The sequence below is a fragment of the Cyprinus carpio genome, chromosome A7 (genome assembly GCF_018340385.1).
Source record: "Cyprinus carpio isolate SPL01 chromosome A7, ASM1834038v1, whole genome shotgun sequence".
Classification (NCBI taxonomy): Eukaryota; Metazoa; Chordata; class Actinopteri; order Cypriniformes; family Cyprinidae; genus Cyprinus; species Cyprinus carpio.
In genome coordinates, this window is record NC_056578.1 from 14,311,368 (window position 1) to 14,338,727 (window position 27,360).

General features: G+C 37.2%; 1 pseudogene; it reads left to right on the top strand.

The window, feature by feature from the left end:
* LOC109060493 overlaps positions 1–27,360 on the top strand; it is a 57,587-nt pseudogene that overhangs the window by 6,896 nt on the left and 23,331 nt on the right.

The window sequence follows — 27,360 nt, forward strand, 5'->3', positions numbered from 1 at the left end:
CTGACAAAGGTCCAAGACAAAACAACAACAAAATGTGGTAACTTTGTCAAAACAGCATTTCAGAAATTTTTGGTTATTTGACTGAATTTTGATTGATGTGATACCAATTTTTAGTTTCTCTTGGTCTGAGCATAGTTAACACAAACTCATCTGTCACAGAACAGATCATTGTTTCAGATTTACTATGACATATACATTATAACTTTCTTAATAAATAATAAACCCAAGGAAAGCCAAACACATACACTACCAATATTTAAGCAATATTAAATTTCTGCTTTAAATATTACTGGCACACTTTACAAAATGCCTGCTTTCCAAACTTGAAAAAGAAAATTATAAATAATAAAAAGACAAAAAAGTTCAGTGTCATATATCAGTGTCACAAGTGTCACATATCCTATTATGTTTACAAATGCTTGCAAAATGTTGTTTACTTTGGAACCTCCATCTAATCAATAAAAGAACACAAAGTTTCAGAAGCATTATTTATCTAAAAGAACTGTAAAATTCCGGAGGCAGAACTTCTTAATAAGGGCCCTATGCAAAAGTGTGTGGTCTATCTATGCCTGTGACCACACTATGATATGAGGGCTAGTAATTGGCAGCTCTGTACAGGCTTTCCAGGAGTGTCACTTAAAATACCTCAAAGCTAAGGCCGCAGTTATGTCCTTTAGAGTTCAAAGCAAAAAAAGCTAGAAAAAACAGGTTCCATCCACAACACCCTAAGTAGGACTTGCATGCACTTGGTGTGTATTGTTTATGTCTGAAGTTGTGAATGTTCACATATGTGCTTGTGAACAAGTGTGTCGAGGTGGAAGGGTAGGACATACCACAGAGGAGAAGCCACGGAAGTGTTGAAATGGATAACAGTTCAGCCTGTCAACAGCAACACATGGTCTGCTCTCACTGAAAATAGATTACTCTCTCCCCCATCTATTACTGCTTCACAGTAGTGACTTGTGTGCTTCCTAGACGCCGGTCTGGAAAATATCTTATAGGTGCTGTTGTGAATGTTTTAGATATTTCAGTGACTGCTCTCATAATGCTTTTGAACATGAGAACCAAAGCTAATAGTTTTAGGATGCAGTGCAGTTTTGTCTAAAGTGATGCAAAATAAATTAGTTTTATAAGTGTTTTAATTTTTTAATTGTTAAGATTTGGACATTATAATTTGTGCATTTTTTTTTTCAACTAACCTACTCTATTTGGCAAAATGTTTGCAATATTTGTTTGATGGGGGGTTTCAATGCAAGAAGGTTTCCATCAAAAGCCATCAAAAACACGCAGTCTGAATTTTAATGGGCCTTCTATTTTAGATAAAATAAATAATTTAAATACTTTGTTTTCTAAATAGATTTCTTCCTATTTTGTTAATGCCAGTGTACAGGATCTATTCAAAAACTACATTGGGGAAGCCCAAACAGAGACAGGATCACTGTAATAGAGAGGAGTTAGAGTTTAACTGTCAGAGAAATCTCCTGCAGCTCAAATCACAGCACTGGTTTAGCTCGAAAAAGGGAGGCAGGAACAATGGACAGTAGGAAAGTAAACAAAGGATGGGGTCTAAGTTCAAAGGGATGTAATGTACAGACACTTACATTCATGTGTTATGATGTTTTATTCTGAAGCTATTTTGAGGGACAGCGTTGACAAAAGGTTTCTGTGCTCCTGAATGTTTCTGTGCGTGCACTGCGCAATGAAAGCAGTGCATTAATATAGAACGGTGATTAAACTGACTCGGAATTACTAGTGTATTAAACTGTTTAAATGCACGCTTGCCAGTATTCAGACAGACCATGGTGTCTCTCTGTGTGTGTGTGTGTGTATGTGTGTGTGTGTGTGTGTGTGTATGTATGTGTTTATATATATATAAACACATACATATAATATAGATTGGTCAAGTCAAGTCACCTTTATTTATATAGCGCTTTATACAAGACAGATTGTGTCAAATCAGCTTTACAGTGTCAAACAGGAAAATAGTTTGTCAATAATGGAAGAGGACAAAAACCAAAGAGTCATTTTTCAGCTAAAGTCAGTTCATTGATGATTCAGTGATGTCATCATCCAATTCAGCTCTCTCCTAATAGTGTCTGTGCAATCAGTCAAGTGTCCTTAGCAAGCCAAAGGCAACAGTGGCAAGGAACCAAAACTCCATCGGTGACAGCAATGGAGAAAAAATCTTGGGAGAAACCAGGCTCAGTCGGGGGGCCAGTTCTCCTCTGGCCAGATGAAACCAGTATGGCATAGTTTAATTCCAGGCTGCAACACAGATCAGATTGTGCAGAGGACTTGTCTGGTCCCCCCAATGTTCAAGACATGGTTACGGCCTTGACTTCCAGTGCATTCATTTTTTTTGCTATTATGTGCAATTCCTGTATGAATCAAAACTATGACCTTGGTGTTGCTAGCACCATGCACCAGTTGAACTACATGAACACGTGCATATACAGGTTTACTGTAAATAATAAGTCCTGAAGGAGTAAAAAAAAAAAAGGTACATCTTCTGAGATAATAAATTAATCAATATGAGGTTTATGATTTGACCATTTAAAGTAACCTAAAATCTGTTGAACCAGCTCATATTAAAGCAACATAATTCTTAAAGCATTTAGTATATGCAAAAAATGCCAATATGGAGGCAGTCGTGGCCTAATGATTAGTTAGTTGGACTTGTAACCCCAAGATTGTGGGTTTGAGTCTCAGGTCCGGGAGGGATTGTAGGTAGAGGAAGTGAATATTGTCCACAGTGTGTGTGTGTGTGCACTTGGATGGGTTAAATACTTGGCCAAATGTCAGTTCAGTTTCATCTTATTCATTTAACTGTTATTTGACCGCCTTGTGTCTCCCCATTAAAAAGGGCATTACATCACACTGCAGTTTGATTAAGCAATTGACTTAAATAAATAAGGTTAAATTAATTATTTCTTTAAACCACATAGTCCAAAAAAATGTTGTCCTAATTGTTTTTCCTTCACAGTGTTTTGGTCTCCTTCATAGACATCTATTTGATGGCTTGTGACTTTTACGTCATTTACCTCTAGTCATTTAGCAAGCCAAGAGTCTGGTTATATTGATGAGGCTTGTTTGGTTTCACAAGCATTTACTCCTATCATTCAAATTTGCTTTCAGTTGCTGGGAATGTCACAATACATTTCATAAAAAGCACTGCAAGATTTTCTGTCTCTCTTGGTTCTGGCATGAACATCTAAAATAAGAGAAATATAATTGAACAGTCCAAATCCAGACTCTTTTTGCACTTGAATAACTTTGTTCTAGTATTGAGTTCCTAGTACATGGCTGGCAGCACCAAAGAACCAGAGAGACCAAATATGCCCAGATATATAGATTAAATATTGTCAAGGCCTTCTCTCTTTTAAAAATGATTTCCTCCGCCGTCTCACTGTCCTCGGCTTGATAAATGGTGTTTTGACAGGAATCAACTAACCATACTCCACAAACCCCCTGTCCCAGTGTTTTAGCCAGACCAGTTACACTCCCTTTATTCAAACCCCATCCATCCATGCACACTTGCGCATCCTCTTCAGTTCACTTCACAGAGAGAACTGTAACAAGGACTTCCAGCAGCTGGTAGATGTATAGGCCTACCCCATCCATTAGTCCAACACTCTCTGCTTCTGTCCTTCTAAACGAGGTGTAGCTTGTCAAGTGTGTCTGAAATGTTGAAGACATTAAATCAATTATAATCACTCAAGGAAAACTAAAGGAGAACATACTAATGCACAGTGGGAGGCACATAAACTTCTGGCATGCAACGAGAGTCTTCCATGTGCAAAATCAAACTGTGGTTTATATCTAGGGTTTCAACACCTCAGCTTTGCAGAGCAAAATGTTTACCCTCAAAATGTTTTTTTTACAGGATTTATTGCAGACTTGTGGAAAAATATATACTAATTGCACAGCGAGCTGGTTTTCTCCTGCCCAGGACTATTGCTTGAAATGGTTTGGTCCATCTAGTGGGGTTGTTTTTGGAGTGTAGGTTCATGTTTGCTAGTATTCTTTGCCACTGGAACCATAACATGTCAAAACAGCTCAGACCTCTAACCAAGCAAATGAATGCACTCTGGTCACATGTTTACTCTATTCTGGAATGCTTCAGCCGGAGACAGGTCCACACCGACTCTATTAGAAGCAAAACTCCACGAATGCGGAATTTTTATTTTGGTTTTTTTTCTGCTGCATTATGTTGACCTCAGAAACTCAGAAACATCAGTTTTTAGTTAACTGGTTTTGTTAAGAGATTACTGACCTTAGATAAGATTTATAACATGATAAGGTGTCTAAGAGGTTTTGAAATAGAATCCCCTAGGTGTGAAGATCATGGTTCGCCGAGCATGCTCATTAACCCAATACAGGAACTGAACAGAGGATTATGCCTACATTAGCAGCTATAAAGGACTTGCTGATCAAAGAATGTGAGATTCTGTGTAGACATGTCGACCCCAACATGGAGACTGCTAGTGCTACACAGTAGCAGATTATTTGCTCATATTCAAGTCAAAACTCAAATGTAAAAAGTAAAATTACATTTTTGTCTGACCCATTTAAATGCTTAAATGAATCATACTGGTATCTCATCTACCACCAGCAGTTTCACAGCTGTGTCACTCACAATCACTCACTGTTCCCTATATAGGGGATGTCAAATAGTTCACTATAAATAGGAAAGGAGTGAATGAAAACAAGGCAAATAGTGTGTGCCAGAGAGGGCTGTAGAGCATAATACATTGTTGGATACTCTCTACTCTCTACCTGTCTCTAACTCTCTACATAGGTTGTACACTTGTTGTTGCAGTACATTATGGGTTGGAATGAGCGCACCAGGATAATCTCCACTATGCTTTCGGACAACCCCACAATTGGTCCTTCAGAAATCAATATGCTAATTTGGTGCTCAAATAATAACATTTATGTAAAATAGATTTAAAAAAAAAAATCTATTTCACAGTTATTACTATCACCTTTGATCATTTACTGTACATATTCATCCTTGATGAATAAAAGTAATAATTTATTTCAAAACATCTTACTGACCTAAAACGTTTAAACAGTTCTGTCAAAAGCAGAGACACATTTTCACAGAAAGTCTCTGGACTTTCTCTATCACCGACAGCAGAGACTCACAGGCTGGTGCGGCTCCTCTTCTGATGCCTAAAAACAACAAACTGTACACATGTGTAGTGTTTAGATCACGCTAAGCCAGCAGCTGACAGTGTGTCTGTATGACAAAGCAAGATTAACTGCTGCTGTACTGTATTAATCATACTTGCGTAAAAACATACCCACACATTTAGACATACATAAAAACACACAGCTGAAAGGTTTTTTATTGGCATTAATGGTTCCATGAAGAACCTTTAACATCCATGTTAACCACTGATTGCATAAATTGTTCTTCATTGCGCAAAGGGGTTCTTTTAAGACCTTTTTGCAGAAAGGTTCTTTGGGGAAACCCAAAAATGTTCCTTCACATTGCTACAGAAACCTTTACGAGTTTATTTGGGTATTTAAAAATAGATGAAAATGTGCACACTTTTTGATCCTGCTGGTTCAAAGTGCTTGTTATATCAGCCTAGTACCTTGTTGTAAACACAACTTTGGTTCTTAAATAGTGTGTGTGTTTCTTACTCCCAGAAGTTGTGTAAAGTCAGTCATCACATCAAAGCTTTGTAGACCGAGAAAATACTTTCCAGCAACATGCATCAGACGGTCAGCGAACAGAGAGGAGCATAAGACTGCTTTATAGGTGACCCTTAGTTGTGACAAATGGTTTTTTAGGCTGCCAAAGAGCCTAAACTCAAGAGACTATTGCATAGGTACACTAATAAAAAAATGAACAATGCAGATTGATTAAAGAGAATTAGTGCAAGGAGTGAAACAAACAGCAATTTATATACCCATAATGTTGTGATAGCCTGAATTGCTTGTAAACTTTGTTTTGTCACAAACTAACTGAGCTAATTAGACCATTAATGTGAGCGATAAATCACTACTGCTTTGATGGGGGATGAGATGTGTGTGTTTGTGTAAAAACAAAAAATCAAGTGGGTTTATAATGCGTAGGGTAGGAATTTAAAGGTAGTGTGTAATTCTGTGGGTGCAAACAAAAGTATGTGTGGTTGCTAATAACCATGTAAAATTTCACATCTCAGTGTGTCTGTAGCTGTTTATTTGCTCCCTACTTCTGTGATCTTCCGACAGTTGTCTACCCTACTCTAATAATGTGCAGACATATTTGTGTACCACGACCACCTCTGACTCATATCTAAAAAACCCTTACGCCTTCAGTGTCTTTGAGCTGCCATCCCATAAATGCCCCAATCACACCCTGTTTTGGGTCAACTCCCATAGGACCCAACACACCACAGTGACATCACTGTGGTAACAACCAGTAGCATCTGTATATTTGTGTCTGGGTCTGTGCGTGTTAGAAAGAGAGGAAGACGGTTGAAAGCACCCTGGCACTGGAGATTCTAGATCTGAGGTGTGTGCTTGTATCCCTATGTGTGGTGTAACTGGAAGTCAGGCTCCAGGCTTTGTAATTGTTGTTCCTGTCTGAGATGCTTGAAACTGCAGCCAATTAGACAATAAAGAGAAAAGCTGCTGTTTTCTACCAGTCCTGAGTTGGCCTTGTCCACCGTGACTTCAATAACCCCCGCTCCTCTCTTTCTGTCTGAAGCAATAAGAGAGTAAATTGTGCTCCACATAGAAGCCCTTAGAGAAAATTAAGAGATTTTTCTCTGTTCCCTCAACCAAGACCTCGTAATTACATATGTTTAGACATAAAAAGTAATGTAAACAAATTTTCATGCACGTGAGTGTACTGTAAATGTAGCCGTGTTTGCCAGCGAGACAGTAATTTTCTGCTGTTTTGGTGGTCTTGTGATCCCAGCTGTGTGATCCAGAGAGAAAGATGTCATTATTTTTGAAGCACCATTACAATAGAGGATTTTTTGATGTATAGGAGGTGCTGGTTAAAAAATAGGAAAAATAAAAATCTGCCATCATCTACTTTTCTATTGAATTTAACCATATTCTGTTATTCCAATGCAAAAAAGCCCTACAACAGCTTGTTTTTCTGCAGGAGTAACACATTATAATTGTGATCACATGCAATGACAAATGCATCATAAAAGAATTACAAGAATGGTCCTTACATCTTGTATAGGCGACTATTTTCTCCTGAAGCCGTACAACAGGTTTCTATGAGGAACAGACTGAAAGTTGTTTTATGTGAAACATCCATCCAGTCAAGTTCTCCTTGGGCCAATCATGAGTATGAACGAATCTTTCTTTTGTGTGTTGTGTGTTTTACTTGATTGGTGAATGAAATTACCCATCCCCAGACTGTAATTTACGTTTTTTCAGAATAAAGTTAGTCACACTGCATTTCAGTATTTCATTTACTATTTTTAACTCACAGCAAATTCTGAGGCACTCGCGTGAGAACGCCACGAAGGCGATCTTCCTCATCACTGACGGTTACTCAAATGGCGGAGACCCGCGGCCGGTGGCTGCGGCGCTGAGGGAGAGAGGCGTGGAGATTTTCACGCTGGGAATCTGGCAGGGAAACATCCGCGAGCTACACGACATGGCCTCGCACCCCAAGGATCAGCACTGCTACCTAGTGCACAACTTTGCTGAGTTTGAAGCACTAGCTCGACGCGCCCTTCATGAAGGTGAGCATTCAGAATAAGAGCTTTACATACTTAAAATTGTTAAGATTGGGTCATAATTAGTCTTTGTTAAACTAATCCTGGGTTATCCTGTTTCATGATTCATGTTGTTCACATTTCCCTCTTGGTTATGAGTAGACCAATTTGGAATAGACGACGTCACAGTTACGTCACATGCAACTTCGCCCACATTAATGTAATCACTGTTTACAAACACCAAATTAGTTATAAAAATGTATGAATATTTAATGAGGTTTTGTAAAAGATTATTAATGGTTTTCTGTCACTATACAACTAACGGGAACATTTAGCGCCGCCGCTCAAACTTTGGCAAGTCTATTAAAAAGTAGTGCTTAAACCGCGGCCAAAAGTGAAGGTGTACAACATTACATAAACCAAGGGTTTAAAGTTCAACTTTAATGGTAGTTTAAAAAGGCATTAACCAAAGGTAATTGTAAAAAGGTAAAACATCTATAAAGTACGATATAGACACAGAATTCTCTTGTCTTTATATAAATCAAAACTTTACTAAAAGTTAGCATGGTAACCATAGTTTCCTCTAAATACCATAGTTAACAGCATAACAAACTTTATTTTGATGTCAGCTTTTTTTTCTGTAATAATTGGCAGTCGCATGTTGTGAATATTTTAACAGAAACTGTGGTTACCATGGTGAATGTTTGTAAAGGGATATCAAAGGCCAATCCAGCTAATTTTTCCTGAGCCTGACAAATATGAGCCCTTGTTAATCCCAGTGTAAAAGAAAACTGGTACAAAAAATATTTCAGTGTTATTATTTCCTTTGGCTGTCTGGCTATAGCAAATTCTTCTTATCTGAGGTCTGAACTCAATCAGGCCACATGAACTCAAAAGACGCCATTCTTCATGATGACATCACCCACCTACACTAAACCCAGAGAGATATAAAACAAAGAAACCCTCTGGATAGCAACAGATCAGTTATTGGCTTTGGGCAAAGGTTAAAGCTGTGGCATTGTTTGTTCTCACCTCCCGTTGCGATATAATGTCTGTCATATCCTTTGTTCAAGATAGTGCAGACTCCTTCACCTTTTACAGTCTGTTCTGTGTATGCCAACATCTGGAGCCATGCATTTGTTTGTATTTAAGGAGACAAAATGGTCCTGCCAAAAGGGAAGGTTTTTATAGTTAGTTATGCAGAAGACGCCAATATCGAAACACACACATGCTCACTTTTCCAGAGCCGCTTGGAGTTCAGTTAGACAGGTAGGAAACAGATGAATTATGAAGGCAAAATGATTGTCTTTTGCATCAGAAAAAAAGTGCAGAATCTGATATTCATTGCCATTTTCTCTTCCAGATCTTCCAACTGGAAGTTATATTCAGGGGGACCTGGCCCAGTGTTCATCGTTGTGCGAAGAGGGAAAGGATTGTTGTGACATAATGGCAAGCTGTAAATGCGGTACACACACAGGACAGTACGACTGTGTGTGTGAGAAAGGATACTATGGAAAAGGACTTCAACATGAGTGCACAGGTAAGGGTCAGGGTCTGTATGCAAAGTTTGGATTTTCCATTTCAGTTCAAAAGCTTTGAAGAAATGGATGGAGTCCATTTTATTACTCGATAAATTTGCTCAGGGATGTTTAAGGCTGAAATGTGAATTGAAAGCCAATTCCTCTCCTGAAATGAAGTAAAAGAAACACTTCCACCAAATATCCATAGTGACAGAGAAAACAGCATACAAATAGATGGGACATTGAAGCGTGATGCCAAAGTGGTGCTTTAGCTCTCATTTTGCTTTCATAACAAACTCATAAATGATAAAATGATTTAAAAACAATTTGTGTTCTTTGTGCACTGCAAAATACCACATAATATGCTGTGTCAACACTTTATTGCAGTTTACTTAACTTCATTTTTATCTGACAAACCTACTTTTTGTCCACCTCATAAAACTACTTGAAGAAAAAGCAATGCTTCATTAGAATTAAGATCTATTTGTGTTTTTCGTTCTTGAATTTGCAGGCCTATTAAAGCTATCTTTCATGCCGTGGTAAAAAAATGAGCTCATATTGAGAAAGTTCTAAAATAATCAGAATGACTAATTAAACTGAGGAATGAGGTGGTAGGAATATGTTAGATGTTTAAACACTGTGTGAACTGCAGAGTTCATGTGATTCAGAGCTAACCTCCGACAGATGTTATTATTGCTCACTTGCTTTCACACTTTGTGGCTTTGTAGCAATAGTTCTTTCTTTTTTCTCAGCAGAGACACTCAATCTCCATGAGAAGTCATGTGTAAATGCCTAGAAGTCTATTATAAATCTTATTTTTTTAAGTCTTTATATTAAACAGACAGAACTCAGGAAATGAATCTGGTATTTTGAGAAATAGATTTGGAATAGTGAGAACTTTTACTCACAAATATCTTGACTAAAACTTTTTTTTTTAAAGCTATCATATCTTAATCAACACCACAAACTAGTCAATGTTGCAATGTTAATAATACATGAAAAGACATGAAAAAAAAAAAAGGCCAAAAATCTTAAATTGCCTGATTGCCAAATCTTTAATCTGAGGTGCTGAGGAACTGGGGCCCAGATTCAAGAAACATTCTTAAGAATAAAATTCTTCTTAACGGCTGTTTACATGTTATTTTCTTGCTTAATAAAAAAGGATGTTCTTAAGACAAAACTTAAGATGTATATTTTTAATTCTTGAAGAGGATCTTCTTAAAAATCAAAGTTAGGATAATCTCCAACTTTTTCTGGCTGTAAAATTTCCAAAGTTGAGATGTTTTATTAGGACAATTGTTAACCATACAATTACAGCATCATTTTCAGCAATATTAGCACATTTGATAGCACCAATACACAGAACATGTTCACTCTAAAGAGAGGGCAAAAAGCCGAAGTGCAAATGAATGGAACAGACCACTCCATCTATTTAAAAATGCTATGCGACTATTTAAAATACACAGCACATTAAAAAACAAGGCACTGAATCCCATCTAGCCAGTCACAATGGAAAGAGTGTGCATGCTTATTATGATTATTACTGTAATCTTCAGGTAGTGCAAAAACACGGCCTTTATAGTGTTTATCATTGAGCTGATGCAGCGAATCTTTGGTAAGAATCTGTTTTACAATCATTTACAAGTCAGTGTCTGATTTGGAGTAAGTTATTGTTTGAAAAGGTAGAAGAGACTGAGCAGATTTTGTCATCATCTGTTCTATTGTGTTTTACCAGTGTCCTGTGTATTTTGGTTGTGATATAGAAGGCCATGAACTCAATTGCAAATCGCAATCAGATGTCATCAGGGCAATAGCATTCCTCTGTAGAAATAGAATTTCTGTCTAACTGTTAATTAGCAGCTCACTCTCTGGAGGCCCCAGAAAAGCAAATTAAAGGCCAGAGTTTTCTTGTGTCTGATCTGGGGAGTGTTTTTAATAATGAATGCAATAAATCATATAATAAAAGGCAAAAGGACAAAAAGCTGACGCTGGTAAGGTCATGCTTTTCAGTCACAGACAATAGCAGTATTTTTTCAGACATGTTGTTTTGCTTCTGTACACAGAAAAGTTATAGCTTGGATTAAATTTTTCCACATAGGTTAAGATTAAATCTTTTGTTGATCTGTAGAGATTTTAAAAAGAATGTTGCCCTGAGTATCATTGGAGTTTACTGGAAAGCCTGCTAACGTGCATTGTCCTGATGTCTAAACAGTGTTTAATAACAAGACTAAAGATCATTTCATCTGAACTGCCATTATTTCTTGAAAGTAAAACATAGGTGACATGGATGAACGAGTACAGAGAAAAGATGAATGACACCATTTGTGAAGATCTGTGTTGGGTTTTGTTTTGACTTTAGCTTCCCAGTGGAGCTATAATGACCTGACATTTTGTCTAGTGTCACATTCTGGGTCCACCTATAGCCAGTGTAATACATCACCATAGATGCAGACACCATAATACATCTCAGCTGGTGTGTGACAGGGACTGGTTGTCAGATGTCAGAGGTCAAGGATAGTTGAGGAAGAGACACGGGTTTTATTTCCTCAAATTGGGGCTCGTAAATATTTACCTTCAGCAGAACGCCTCAGATTCCACATGTGAGCCCCTAGACAAACATAAACCTATCCGCAAAAGAAAAAAAAATTACAGAAAAGAAGGAATAGAAGGAATCTGGGAAATGTTGGCTAGGTATTGAGTGAGGGAATGTTTGCAATCATGTTTTTTTTTTGTGTTTGACCTCCTACTGCTCCCTCTGTGTCTTGTGTCTTTCCCCCTCCCTTTTCACCCCCCTGCAACCCTGTGACCAAAACACCCCCCATATGGTCTCTAGAGTCAATAAAAATTTACTCTTGCTACATTTAGTTCCTGTAAAGCAGTTCCTGTTTTGTCTGTGCAAATGTATCATATAATTGTGTATTCTTTTGTGCATATATGTTTTGCTTGCAATAACATGCATTTGGTTTTAAACCAAGAGACGTGTCAGTAGATATGATATATTAGATGAGAATATTAGAGGGCCACAGTGAGAGTAAAGACATTCATCAGACATGGTGACAGGCAGGCTTTCAGTAATCTAATACCTCTCCATCTGAAATGGAATATGTCTCCAACTCTTGATTCTAGTATTTCCCAGCACAATCCAGTAACAGTTGTGCTGCTTAATTTTTTGGGGGGAAACTGGATTTTTTTTTTCAGGACCCTTTGGTGAATAGAAAGTTCAAAAGAACAGTGTTTATTTGAAATAGAAATCTTTTGTACATCTTTTATAAAAGTCTTTACTGTCACTTTTGATCAGTTTAATGCATCCTTACTGAATAAAAGTATTATGCTAGTGTATATGTTTAAAAAAGTTCAGTATAAACTGTAATTTGTCTGTCAAAGTCATGACTTAGTTGTTAGCACGTGCTTTCACTTTATTGCTCAAGTAAATGGATTGTGCATAGATATTCGGCTCAGTTTCATCCCTCCTTTGTAAAACTTTTGAATTGGTTTAAAGTGCTAATGTGACCATTGAGCTTTAGTGCTTATGAGGGAGATGCAGGTTGAAGTTTAGTTTGTCTACTCATACTACTTCTTCCTCTTTTTTGATCCTCCACATTGCATCTCCTCCTTTCTTTCCTCTCCATTTGTATCTCTGATCTCTTCCATACACCACACATATCAGACACAAGGTGAACATCCTGTTTCACACATCCAAGTTAAGGATTCAGAGCTTTCCCAGGCCTCATCAGTTTCTTCCTCTTATTCCTCATTTTTCATACCTCTTTACTCTTTCAGTATCCAAACCTCCATGCCACATGGCCATGTCCCTCTTTTGTCTTATTTTTTCCATCTTTCTTTCACAATGAAACTGCTGGTTTCCTACCTGCCTCGATATCCTAAAAGCCAGAAATTCAGAAGAGACACTGTAATGCATGTTTGGCTTATTTCTGCTGCAGTGCAGAGCCAACTTGAACTTCAGCAAACAATCTGGAAAAAGGTTTTAGTGTAGTTCTGTCGTTCCAAGTACTCAGTGTTCTATGAAGTGTGAAACGTATGACTTCGCCTTAAACACCAGCCACTTTTCTGTTCTTGAGTGTTTGTTCCTTTGGTTTATAAAGCATGTTATATTAGTTACAGTATATTGGTTATGTGGTTATATGATGTATTGCTTATATAAGTAACGCTTGCCCATGTAAAACTTACTGCCATGATGCTAGAGTAGCACATCTTAAAAAACTGTCCATCATACATGTCCATAGCACAGATGGTTTAGTACGAGTTATGTACCAAAGTTGAATATTAAGATATAGGGGATTGTTCAAGTCAAATCTAATTACTGTATTAGAAATTATATTTGCTTTTAGACACCAGCAAGACCATTAGGAAAAGTCTAATGTGTTTATGAAAATGACTGGCTGTACTTTACTGTACATGCATGATTAGTCTTCTAATGCACTTATTATGATGATACTTAAAAAATCATTGGAACTCAGCTACTTAGAATTTCTTTTCCCAGATAAAAGCGGATGGTTGCTCAACTCATAGTGTGCTCTGCTCCGGGATGTGTTGGCCAAAACGAGTAGATGCCTCTGGTTCAGAGTCAATTGGGTTCACTTCAGTTTTTTAAACTAGATCAGATTAAAGTGAAGATTTTAGTTCCAGAAAGACTGGCATGTGAAGGTTTCTAAATTAGATCTCTTGGTTATTGAGGCAGTGCTATTGTTATGCTGACCTCGTATCCATTTTTCACTTTTAAGTGGCAGTGAGTAATAGTTAAATATTGGAAGTGACATGCTGGTCTGAGGTCATCTGGAACAGCTTAATGCCTCAGTGACAAATGAAGAATTCCTCAGACTGCCACTGTGTGGTAAACTGTGTTGATTAGTGCTTTTGGAAAAGGAGGCAGGTTTATAGGTTGTAGAAACTGTGATCTTGTAAAGTTGCTGTTACTTTGGGTCATAAATAGACACTTGTGCATACGAGAGGTGTGTGCATGACAGTAAATTTGCTTGTTAGGAATCGTGTGTGTGTTGACTGTAAACTGGCAGCAAGGGACGCCAGCAGGTGGGGGTGACAAATGGGATATTGTGAAAAGAGTTAGTAGCTGAACCTAACGAACCTTGCAAGTGTTTCTCTCCAATCTTTCTTTCTTACCCCCTTTCCCCTGTAAATTATAGAGTAGCTCACTGTGTCAGTGTATCCAGTTATAAAAACTAATTTACAATATGTGTGTCATGTACCATGTACCATGTGCCTATTTAATTCTGCTCTGATTCCATTCAATGACCTGCGAGTGTCACACCGGATCGGGATGCTGTTATTCTGCCCTCCCTTTCTCCTTCACTGCCATTAAAAATCCCATAGGAAATGTTTATGATACTTGTTCTGGCTTTAAAGGCTTACTATGAAAGCACAACCTTATTTTTCTCTCTCTTTATGTCCTGTTACTTTGTTTTTTTGTCAGCTTCACTCTGTTGTTTCCTCCTCATCCCTCCCAACATCTGTCATGAGATTATTTCCTGTCTATCAGCTGCCTTTATTGTAAATTTATCAGTTGTGTTTACAGGTTGAGTGTAAGTGTTGCATGCTGTCCATCAGAGCATGTGCTTTTAGGAGCCTCCCCTCCGAACTTTCTGTAAAGACCGGGCTATCACTCACTAAAATTAGGCATCTTTGCTACTGAACCTCATGCCCTTTACTACATGTTAACCCACAACAGAGACAGTATAAGTAGGAGGAGATGAAACACTTGTAAAAAATACACGAATTAATGAATGAATAAATAAATAACAAGCAAAAAGAATTGGAGAAAATGTAAAGCTTAATATGGTGGTGCTGCTCTTCTTTTGCAGGTAGATGCTGGAGCTACATACTCTGTACTGTCTTTTACCTTTGATCACCATTGAAAAGTAGCAAATATTTAAGTCATATTAGTTTGTGTGTGTGTGTGTGTGTGTGTGTATATAAATTTGTATATTTTATATATGGTGAATTCAGGTTAATTGGGACTTTTCTCCTAGTCATCTCAATCTCAAGAGTTGTACTTGTAACCCAAAGATTGCGGGTTCAAGTCTCAGGTCCGACAGGAATTATTGGTGGGGGAGTGAATAACCAATGCTCTCTTTCACCCTCAATACCAACAGTCACTGTTTTATTAAAAACTTTGAAAAATTATTATATTATGGTATTATAAAATCCCATCGAATTGGGATTTGGAATGATATGAGAGTGTATAAATTATGATAGAAGTTTCATTTTTGTGTCATTGAAAGTTGACAAAAGAGTCTAGACATTTAGGCCCAGTTTCATAGACAGGGCTTAGCCTAAGCCAGGATTATGCCATGGTTCAATTAGGAAATTTAAGTAATTTTTATAAACATGCCTTAGAAAAAAGCATTACTGGTGTGCATCTTAAGACAAAACAAAGGCACTGACATGTTTTAAGTTCAGTCAGTGCAAGTTTCTTTCAGTTGAAACAGCTCAGATGTATATTTTAGTCTAGGACTAGGTTTAAGCCTTGTCTGTGAAACCTGGGGCTTGAGTTTTAAAATGGATCATCACAGATCACGATTATTATTGTTCTCCATTTGTTTTAGACTTGAGATCGATCAGTGTATAAAGATCAGTCCTTTCTAGAATCCAGATCTGAGCAGCGATATAAACAGGGAATCTTTTGTCACAATGACACAAAGCATAACAATTGCATTTGAGGTTGACCTCATGTTCAAACCCAGAACAAAGGGGAAAGGATGAAATCCATATAAACATGCAGAGTGACATTTTTGTGGCTGAAAAGAGGAGAATGTGGTGTACCAATGGTAGCATGAATGGTGATGTCATTTAGAAAGGTTATTTACAATAGTTTAAAATGTGCATTTGTTACATCCTGTGGTTTGCAGATGTGGATTATTGTTTATTACCAAAATCTTCTGTAATACACACAATCAGGTTGAGATACAGTCATTTCCTCTAATATTTTTAAAAGCTGTAGTAAGCATTTGTAAATTCTGTATTGCTTTTGCATCTAAATTGCATCTACAAACAATTATCCCATAGTGATAAAACTGAAGAAAAGTTTGTCATATCTGTAGTCTGTCATATCTGTAGTCTGTCATATCTGTATGTGATATGGAGCAGCTAAAAACACATTTGCACCTCTTCCGCAAGCATTTATCCACTACACAACCTTAAACTAAGGCACCAAGAAACACAAAAATTCTGCATTTCACCTTGTTTCCTAATCTAGCTTTATAATAAACCTGGCATTGGTCTCTGTGACAAATTGCTTATATCTCTATATCCACCTTATTTTTCAATGAGGAAGTATGCCATTTCTGTGAATGTGCAAGACATACGATTTATTAGCTGCTGTTGGGACATAACAAGATAAATAACAAAGTGCAGTAAATGGTAAAACTGTTGCACTACAAAACAGTGTGCTTCTAATTAAGATTACATTAAAATAATATGGTAAGATACACCAGTTTGCAATATCAAGCAGCAAATCGAGCTGTTTTGTACAGCTAAAATTAGCTGGAAGCGAATGACACAGGATAAGTTAGTCTTTGATATTCATGTGGTAGAAACTGCAACCTTTAGCTATTACAGCCTACAGTTTTTAAAAAGAGAACTCCAGTATTGGTGTTAATTCGGATTGCTATTTGTCTGCTGCATCTCTCATAACTTTGAGTCAATGAGTTAAAACTCTCATCTTCCTGGAAACCCAGAATAAAGAAAGATAGAAAGAAGAATAAAATGGCTTCAACCCAACAGACAAAAACTTACAGTCCAAAGAAAGGATATGAGGAAGAAGAGAGTGAACTATGGAGGGGAACGAGAAGGTTTACAGTGCTTGCATGTTTTTAGCATGTCAGATAGTTGAGTGACCATGGATGTTTGGCTTATTTTAAATTTCTGGTGAAGTTGTAAAAGTCAAATCCAACTGAAGAAATATGCATTTCCTGACAATGGAAATGCTTTATGTAGCATAAACCATAGCATTTTACACAATAAAACCACAGTCAAACGGATCTAGCTCATATGACTGACATTTATCATAATTTACATGTCCAAGGATGTCTGAGAATCAAAGTCAATGCAGACACTAGCTACAGTAAGTTCAACCACATTCCAGACCCCACTAGAATTATACTAAACAATTTCAATCCTGTCTGCTTTCAGTGGCACAGGGAATAAACAACTTCATCATGTTATGTTGGGCTTCTTGTAAAAGAGACTTTAAAACACTCACTATACTCTAAAAGCAGGACTGCATGTCAGAAAACAAGCTGCATTGGCTTTTCATAGTTGTGATAACAATTTAGATAACAATTAAATTTTTATGAAGAGTGTTGCTTCACTATCCTTTAACCAGAAGCTTTCCACAGTGTAAAGAAGTGGTTTTCAGTTTAGTTTGATTGGTGTAATTTAGCAGATAATGTAATATATTTTAGGCACTAGAGTGTATTGAATGTGACAAAATACAGCATGGTAGAATGTATTCGCAAGCAATTCGACTTTCCAATGAAGATGTTTCACCGCCCATCTCGATGACTTCATCAGCTGTTTAATGCTGGGGTATTCCAGTCATCAGACAGCTCCTAAAAGCCATTTTGATGAGCGACAATATATCTTCAATAGACACATTAAAACATCATAGAATGTGTTTAAAGGTGTGGAAATTTAATAACCAGTCATTTTTTTGAGAAAGGAAACCCACCATCTTCCCAGCTCCCTGATTTCTCCCTCTATCTAATTTATTCCATCCATCCATCTGTATGTCTGTTTCTCTCACTTGAGCACAGATGCACTTTTTTTCCATTGGTTTTGGTTGTATTCCTGTCTTACATTCTTTTTCGCCATCAGTCTGTTTACTTCTCTCTTCCTGTCTGAGATTCACTGTCAATCTCTCTTTGTTTATTTCAGTTCTTCTTAAATAAATTCCACCATCTGAATTTCAGTTTGTGTCTTGGTGTTTGTTAGCTTTTCTTTCTTTCAGCCTTTTTGTCCTGTGCCCAACTGCCCATCTTTTTGGGCCCAGTGTTTCAGAGCGGATGGCCACCCATCACCAATTTATAGAAACTGACACCCCCCATCAAAACTCAGAATAGCATAGTATTGCAACTGTTTCAGAAGCAGCTGGGTGTTAATTGCATGAAAAATGACAAAATAAATGATTAGAAATTATGCCAAGGGTACTGGAAGGAATTCTCAAATAAAATCTTTTTACTCTTGTGTATTATGTTATGTGACTAGAGAAACAAAACGGTGGTTGTCTGACTAGCCACTTGAGCTGTCAGCTTAATGATATATAAACAACACCTGCAAATGGAAATTTGTTAAATGTGGCTTTTATTATTAAATTGACAAGATAGTCTGTCGGGATGACTTCTGGCAGTAGGTACCATTGAAGAAATGAATGAGAGATTGACTGAGAAATGAGAAATTAGGTGACTGCTTTTGAAAATGATGGAAGAAGTGTCCTTTTACGGTAATTTAATCTCAAACTGAGGTCCGAACATAGTGGGTTTTTTGACAAAGTTAAGATGTCTGGCTGGCTTGTACAGAGCAGCTATTGATAAAGAGTGTCTGGGCTGTTTCTCCTTCCACAAGTGAATTGTCTTTGATATTTTACATGAGCTTATGTGGGGAGGTTTTAAAGTGTTTCAGCCAAAATTGTTCCAGTGAAAAACACATCAGTTACTTCTAAATAGCCTGAGAAATACTCTAGGAATTTAACGAATCCTGTCTTAACCTCCAAAACATACTGTATTTAAGCAATGGAAAGCTAGTGTTGGGGAGTCTTTCACTTAAGTAACATGTAACATTTCCATTTCATGAATTCATTGCTATCAAGCTCTCTTTTTTACCTTTTTCTTTCACTTCTTTTTCTTTCTCAGCTTGTCCATCTGGTACATATAAACCTGAAGCAGTTTCTGGAGGTGTGAGTACTTGCCTTCCCTGCCCCGACCCTCATCACACATCCAGACCTGGGAGTACAGATGGATCAGACTGTGTGTGTACGGAAGGCTACAGACCACACAACAACACATGCCAAGGTGCTGATCCTCTCTGCTTTATTTCTGTAAACATACGTCTGCTAACATTTATGTTTATAGATATGTGTCTGTATGTGTGCTCTTTGTAAATACTAATGCTTTCTCTTGTTCTCCCTACTGCAGCTGTGGTCTGTCCAGTTCTCTCTCCCCCAGAGAATGGTTTCTTCATCCAGAATGTGTGTAATAATCAGTTTAACTCTGCATGTGGGGTGCGCTGTCTCCCAGGCTTTGACCTGCAGGGAGATGGAATCAGACTCTGTCAGCCAGATGGGACCTGGTCAGGAGTTCAGCCGAGCTGCAGAGGTGATGCACACCTGGATTTTATGACATTACTGGTCATGGAAAGAGGACACAAATTATTGATTTATTCATTATTTTTTTCTTTTCCTTTTTTTCACTCTTTTCTCGATTAACTTGCCCCCTCCCTGGTCTTGTGTGTTATTTTTTGCCTCTAATTCCATTTCAGCAGAAAACACATTGGTTTTATTGTCAGTTTGTGTTACACAAGTGGAAGCTCAAAGGGCCTTTAGTCACCCCATATGTTTCATCACCCCCAGAAATGCTAAAATACTGCAGCCTTTGAGTATGTCTGCATGTGTGCAGAGGGGCTCATAAAGCCATTTCTCTGCCTGTCGGCCTGCAGCGCTCTGAGTTCATGTGTGTTTAGATAGCTGGAAAGTAAACTCTAATGTTTTGGCAACTATTTGAGTGCTTACACACTTGAACAAATGAATACAATATGTATATGCACCTATCACACTCAGACAGATGCATGTATGCAAGTTGACCTGTTAAGAGTTCCTTCTCTTTTGACCTCAGGCCTGAAATAACAATGTTTTAGTTTTTCTTCATTTGGAAATAAATTACAGGTCTCAAAGTCCTAACCACAGATTTAGCTACCAGCCACCCTCTTCTCTTGAGCTTTTTCTTTTTTCCTTCTCATTTGCTCTTAAAATCTTTCTTCTCCTCTAGTATGTCCATTTTTGTTTCTCCCAGTTGTCCATTTTAGCTCCGTGTTGTTCCATGGAATCATTAAAGTTTGTCCAATACAGCAAAGTTTCTATGCGATGCTCTAACCCCTGTCTGGTGTGTGTGGTATTTTCCCATAGTTCACGCTTGCCCAGATCTCTCTCCTCCGCGTCATGGGGTACTGAACTGCAGTGAGCAGACCACCCCCCACAGACTGGAGTGTTTGGTGCGCTGTGAACAGGGCTATAGACTACAGGGCAGAGCCAGACTCACCTGTCTGGCCAACTCGGAGTGGAGTGGACCACAGCCCCGGTGTGTCGGTAAGATTTCAGCTCTATTTGTGTCCATCTGTTTATGTGGGGATAAAATGACTGTAAATTGATGTAAAAACTGAAAAACCTACATTGTAATGACCTACCTCAACAGAAAACAGATTCATGAAGGGACTACAGACTGTACAGTTTTAAGAAATAATAACGCATTAACGCAGCACAGTTAACGCAAGCTCTATTTTACACTATGGACCACCCTTAGTTCAAGACAGGGTTGCCAGGGCCGCAGTTTTCCCTTCACAAAACATTTGTAATGCACCTCTGATCCAATTAGCACAAAGAGCTTTGTGCTTTGTTACTTCTGAAACAAAGCATCAGCTTTCAAATCTTGTATATTTTATCACAATATTCAAACAATAAATGCTATTTTGACACTCTTAAACGTGGAACGACAGATTGCAGTAGCAGCTTCAGTTTAACCGGCAGAGTGGAACGCCACTTTAATACAAGTTATAGCACAAAACAAACAAATGAACATCAGAAGGTATGTTAAAAGAAAAAGTACAGCTTACCGGAATGTATCTTGTCTCATGTAATTGCTCAATCAGCGTTTCAACCGAAAGAAAGAAAAACAGCTTGTGAACAATGTCAATTAACATTTCATTTAATTTAGTAAGTTAATCAGTGTTCACATTTCATAATGTAGCTATTAAAACATTAAAGGGAGCTTAACTACGGTTTATTATATATGCATGTTTAAATAAATCTCTCAAGACAAGTTTTTATGAAAACTACCTTTTGTGTAGTTGAATTGTATACAACGGCTTTTATTTGAGTGTGATTATTATATCTGAAAATAAAAACTCTGTTTAACGGAAAATTGTGCAGAATCAGTTCACAGCAAGAGTAATCGTCAAGCCAAATTCAAACTGTAGTCACATATATTTTTGTGTAGTTTTTAAAAAAAATCGGGAAAAAACATCTTATGCGCTGAGACCATGCAATCCCACAAGAAGGCATAAACTTTGTTTTTATAACTATGTCTCTGATCCCCAGAAGTCAGTTAATCAGTCTGATGTATCTAAATGCATAATTGTAACTATTTTGTGGGTTGTTTTTTCATTGTCTCAGTCTCAGTGCTTCATCAGACATAAACACACACACACACACACACACACAACTCAGCTGGGACAGCCACTCTTTACCCACAAACCTACTAGTTTTTACCCACAAACCTATAGACACCTTATGCTTGGCTTCTTATATAAAAGCAAAAGGCATCTGTGAGCATGGCCAGTCAAAATACACTTTTATATCTTTTATCAACTTCCATCTTGAGTAACTATGATGTTCTAGTCTGTCCATCCCTCCACTGACTGTCAGTCAGCATTGCTTTGCTCTTCTCGATTTCTTCGATCTTTGTAGTTGGATTGTTTGGACTGATTTTCCAGGAATACCTTTGTCCCATTAAAGTTGTATGACATGTTTTCTTGACTTCATTGTAATTCATTCTATTTATTTCTCTCTGTGCACATCACTTTGGCAGTACAGGGTGATCCAGATGTCACACTTATGTATGTGTGTGTTGAGGTTGTTTCCAAGAATTTCAAACAGTGTGGTCAACAACCGCTGTTACATTTCCCTTTCTTGAGATATTTTTGCATCTCTCTCTCTCTCTCTCTCTCTCTCTCTCATTCATCTGATTTATCTTTGTGGAACATGCTTGTTGTTTATGTTTTACTGTGTTCCTTTTCTTTCCTCTCTTTCTAGAGGTACGCTGTCCTCCAATTGTTACTTTGAAGCATATCCGTCTGTCTCCTCCTACCTGTGGGGAGAATGAGGTCAGGACCGGAGCATTGTGTAAGTTAACCTGTCCCCGTGGTTACGGTCTCATCGGTAACTCTGAAGTCAGATGTCTGCCTTCTGGAAACTGGAGTGACAATCTACATAAAGCAGCCTGTACAGGTGATTTGTTTTCTGTTTGTGATTATAATGACATACAAGAGTATGTTTTGTGTGTCCCTGTGCATATAACATCTACACATGTGGCTGAAACATCCCTCTTTGTTCTGCTGTAATATGATGTGCTGCAATCGGACAGAGGTGCTGCCAGTAAAACAGGTGCATTAAATTTGTTGCTGCAGAACCTTTAAGATGATGAAGAAGAGAATAAGTGAAAGATCATCACATAAAGTTGCAATATTGTATAAATCTAAAGGATTCCAAGATCATTAAACTCAAAACTGCCCCTCCAAGCTGGAACCAAACAAGGGATCAATTAGTTTTGGCTTTCAGTCTTGAACCTCTAAGATTTACTGGTGAGAGTAGAGAATGGTGTTTTCTGTATTTATGTGAGTTTGTGGCTCATCAGTGTCTATAGAGATTAGGGCAGGAGACAGAATGTTTGCATCTGATCCAGATTCTTTCTAAGACCTATTAGTCTAATGATGAATTATTTGTTTAGCTTGGAGAGACAGCAGAGGCTGTGTGATTAATAAGCTCTACTCCAAGTTGGATGTGATAATAATAGTCAGTCAATGTTCCACGATGCAGCAACACCAACAAATGACTTCACAGGGAATCTAGAGTCGTATCATTAAAGGAATAGACATATGGGTTTGGAACGATGTGAGGGTGAGGAAATCATCTTCTTTCATTTCTGTTCTCTTTTGGCCCTATTACTGTACCATTTGTTTGGTTTGGAGGGAGAGTGCAGACTACGTGATAAGCATGTTATACTCTGAGCTGCATGTGATAATTATACACCTCTTTAAATATAGGTCATATTACTGCAGCAACAAATACTTCTCAACATGAATCTAGAAATGTAGATTTCACCCAAAATTCATTTATTTGCCCGTATGTTTCAAACCTGTTTCAGGGAACACAAATGATGTTTAGCAGCATGTTCACACTGGTCTTTTCTATACACTGAACCAAAAATTCAATCAGCATTTTTGTCTTTATATTCCAAGTAAAAATATCTATATACCCTTAAACATTTGTCACTGACAAGATGGACTTTTATTAGAGTGTGGCTGTGTATGTAGTAGAAATGTGAAGTTTTTTTTTGTTTGTTTGTTTGTTTTTTAATCTGTGCTATGTGACTAGAGAAAACAGAGAAAAGAGCTGTGGTGTTCCTTTTTGCCAAAAACTTTAACACGTCTGTGGTTGTAAATCCAAAAATGCTGAAGTTTGATCTGTAGAACTTATGCTTTCAGAAGCAAATTTCTTTAAATTAAAAAAAGTTCACCCAAAAAAGATAATTGTCATCATTTACTTACCTTATGTCATTACCAAACCTTCATGGCATTCTTTCTTCCACTGAGCACAGAAGAAGATATTTAGAACAGTTTAGAACAGTTACAAATGACTTTCATAGTAGGGACAAATACATACATATATATATATTCTTTTTGTTCCATAAAAGAAAATTAGTCCTACAGGTTTGGAACAACATGAGGGTGTGTAAATTATGAGGTTTCCTTTTTAGATGAACTCTGTCCCTTTATGGTATTAAGTCTTTTAAAAAAATACTTTAGACCTTTTAAAATGATAATTTAGTAGCTTACTTTTTTGCAGTGGACAGTACTAACACACAATAACCAGGGGCCATCAAGCTCCAAAAGGGCTGAAATCTTTTTTACATTATAGATGTTTTACATAGAGCATAAGATTAAAGATGAGATAGCTAGGGGTAATGAGTGACATCATTATGGCATGTTTACATCAGTAATTGGTAATGGGGTTGACGTTATGGAGACTTTTAATCCCTGAACGTTTTTTCTCCTCTGTAGATATAGAGCCTCCCTGGATTCAGTGTCCCAGTGATGTCATCACAGAGACAGATGTACATCAGAGGTCAGCTAACGTCAGTTTGAGTGCACCCATGCTTGGGGACAATTCTGGAGATGAGGTGAGTTTTACATCAGCTCTTTCATTTTTCTTTTCTTTTTTTCTTTTTTGAATCAAATACTCAGGTTTTGTGTATTAGTTTTAAAATGAGGTTTTGGCTTTCTTCCTCAGGTTGTGGTGCAGTTGACCCCTGTTCTAAACCCCTTGCAGCCTTTTCCTGTAGGAACTGAGTTCATAACATACACAGCAACCGACCGCACAGGAAACAAGGCCAACTGCTCTTTCACTGTTACTGTAGTTGGTGAGGTTGGATTCCATCTACAACTCATAGTAATTTACATGGTCATGTTCAGAGCTTGGTAGAAACCGATTACATGTAATCTGGATTACATAATCAGATTAAAAAAATTAAGTACCGGTACTTGTAATTAGATTAAATTACATTTTAAAATCCAACGAATCACTCTTATATTGATGAGTACGTATTATTTACATGATTACATATTATTCACACAATGGCAATAAATTATTCATAATTTATTGATTCTCCCTAATTCCTCTTTTACATATTTTAAATGTTACTTTTTAAAATAGCCTGCCGGTTATATACACTCAGAAAGTCTTCCAGTTTTGTGGACATTCACACAAAGACCAGTCAATAGTCAGGTGGCCACACAGCCTTTGACAACTGATTTACAAAAATAGGCTTAAGAAGTGTTTTAACATTATCATTTGGGAGGCTTTTGTCTTTCAAACACATTAAAATGCACAAATTCATGTTATTTCTTTTTGACATGTAATGTCATCTGAACCTCTATCACATAATATATTTACTTGAAGTACCCCTGAGATTTTAAAATAAATATTTGAATAATTAAGTATCACATCTCTGATGTGTCACATGACAGGCAGGTAAACAAATAGAATATTTAATCTTTTTTAGTAAGTGTTTTATTTTGATTGATGTCATTTTAAAATGAGTCATTTTAATTTTACATTTTTATGCTTAAATTATTAGCTTGTCATTAAACTCAAAAACCACCTGCATTTCCTTTACGAACCCCAGTTTGGGAAACCATGACAGAATGTAATGTTTAATGCACTTCATGTTGTTAATAACAATGAATAGATATATATATATATATATATATATATATATATATATATATATATATATATATATATATATATATTATATTTTTATATCAGTATGGTACAATATTATCAAATCAATGTGATAAATGAGTTAGGTCAAAAGTAATCTAAGAGTAGTCCGATTATATCACCTAAAATGTGTAATGTAATGGATTACGTTTTGTAAGTAATCTGCCCAGCTCTGGTCATATTTAAATGTAGTGTTGTTTTGAAAAAATGAGTATGTTATACGATGTTCAACCTTTTGCAATATTACTTTGTTCCTTAGATACGGAACCCCCTTTGACTGACAGATGCAGATCTCCACCCACCGTTAAGGCCACTGGGAAAAAAACTGCAGTAGAACCTCAGAACCCTCAGTTTTCAGACAATTCTGGTAAATATAAGTTTAATTTATAAGAGAGTGAAAAAGTAAAAAAGTGTTTAAAAAAAAAAAAGAATAAAAAAAAAATCATTAATTATGATCCACTGGAAGTTTGTGGTGGTATTTGTGAGACACTGCAGAGTCCACTCAGACACTGCCCTGTGCACTCTCCTGTTTTGACATAAAAGCTATTTAATAATGTTGCTATTAAATGCCTTATTGACTGCCATCTGTAACTCGACAAATTATTAGGCATTGTAATGATGTCAATTACTGTAATTATTGTTTACTAGCAACCAAGACTGAAGATGACTAATCTTGCTCACTGATTACAGCCAGTCATCTAACTATTAGTGTATCTATTAATTCATATACACAAAAAATGCTATTTATGCACAAAAATACCTCATCTCCCCACAGGGAGTCTGCTGCTGCAATTTAACATGATCTTTTGCTGTTGTTATAAATATAGACAGCAAAAAGAGTAACAATGTTAATTGTTAGGCCATGTTTATACTTTATTTTATGTCCAGATAAAATATGAAACGGGTCCAGGAAATTGTAGGCCTTTCTTGAATGACCTTGTATCTGGTGCATGAGAAAATTAATCTTCAGGAATTGACGTTTGGTAGAACCATCACAGAGAGGCTTCGACTCAGGACACCTGTGGAGGTTGAATGTGGTTGAATGAACTTTTCGTAGCTGCAGGGAATGAAAATGGTTTGATTTATGAACATTTTAAACTTTGTGAAGGAAATGTTTTCCTCCAAAAAATATTTATTGATTTGGCTCCTTAAAGCAGCGATAAGGATTGGAATCTGGATTTTGGTCTTGGACAGGTGAAATGACTTTAGTTTTATACTATAACTGCAAATACAGTGATCAAAGAAAGAAATTAAGTTTGTGACACAGTGATTATGGAGTATGGAGTTAACCACAGTGGTTGTGTTGGGATAAAACAAGATAAATTATTTGTACACACAAATGCATTTGTGCAAATGCACATGCACTGCAGATTCCGCAAAAGATAATTCATTTTGTTCTTAACCAGTTCAGACGTGAATACACAGACACACACACACACTTTTCCAGAGAGAAGTTCCAGGGCTATTCCAAACTGTCTGACAAATGTCTGGGTCTGCCGGGTTTTGGAGGGAGTTTTGTCTGTACTAAAAATAAACCTGTGTCAGGGTGTGGGCATGGAAAAACAAAACATGCTGACGTTAAAGCAGTGTGGCGTGACGTCGACAAGCGGCCTCAGTGTGGTCAAAAAACCTTATTATAGTGGATATTTGTATGAGGGTTTCATTAGAGCTGTGGGTACTGCTATGTGCATACAAATACGTGTGTGTGTGTCTTTGAGTGTGTGAAGTTTATATGATCCTTGAAAGACTCTGTTGTCTGACCACAGTGTAGCACCCTTAGTTCTGTGTCATTAAACAATCTTGCAGTTACTTTCCTCTGGCATCAAGGCCTGTTATTCCCAGGCCTCGTGTGGAGTAGTAC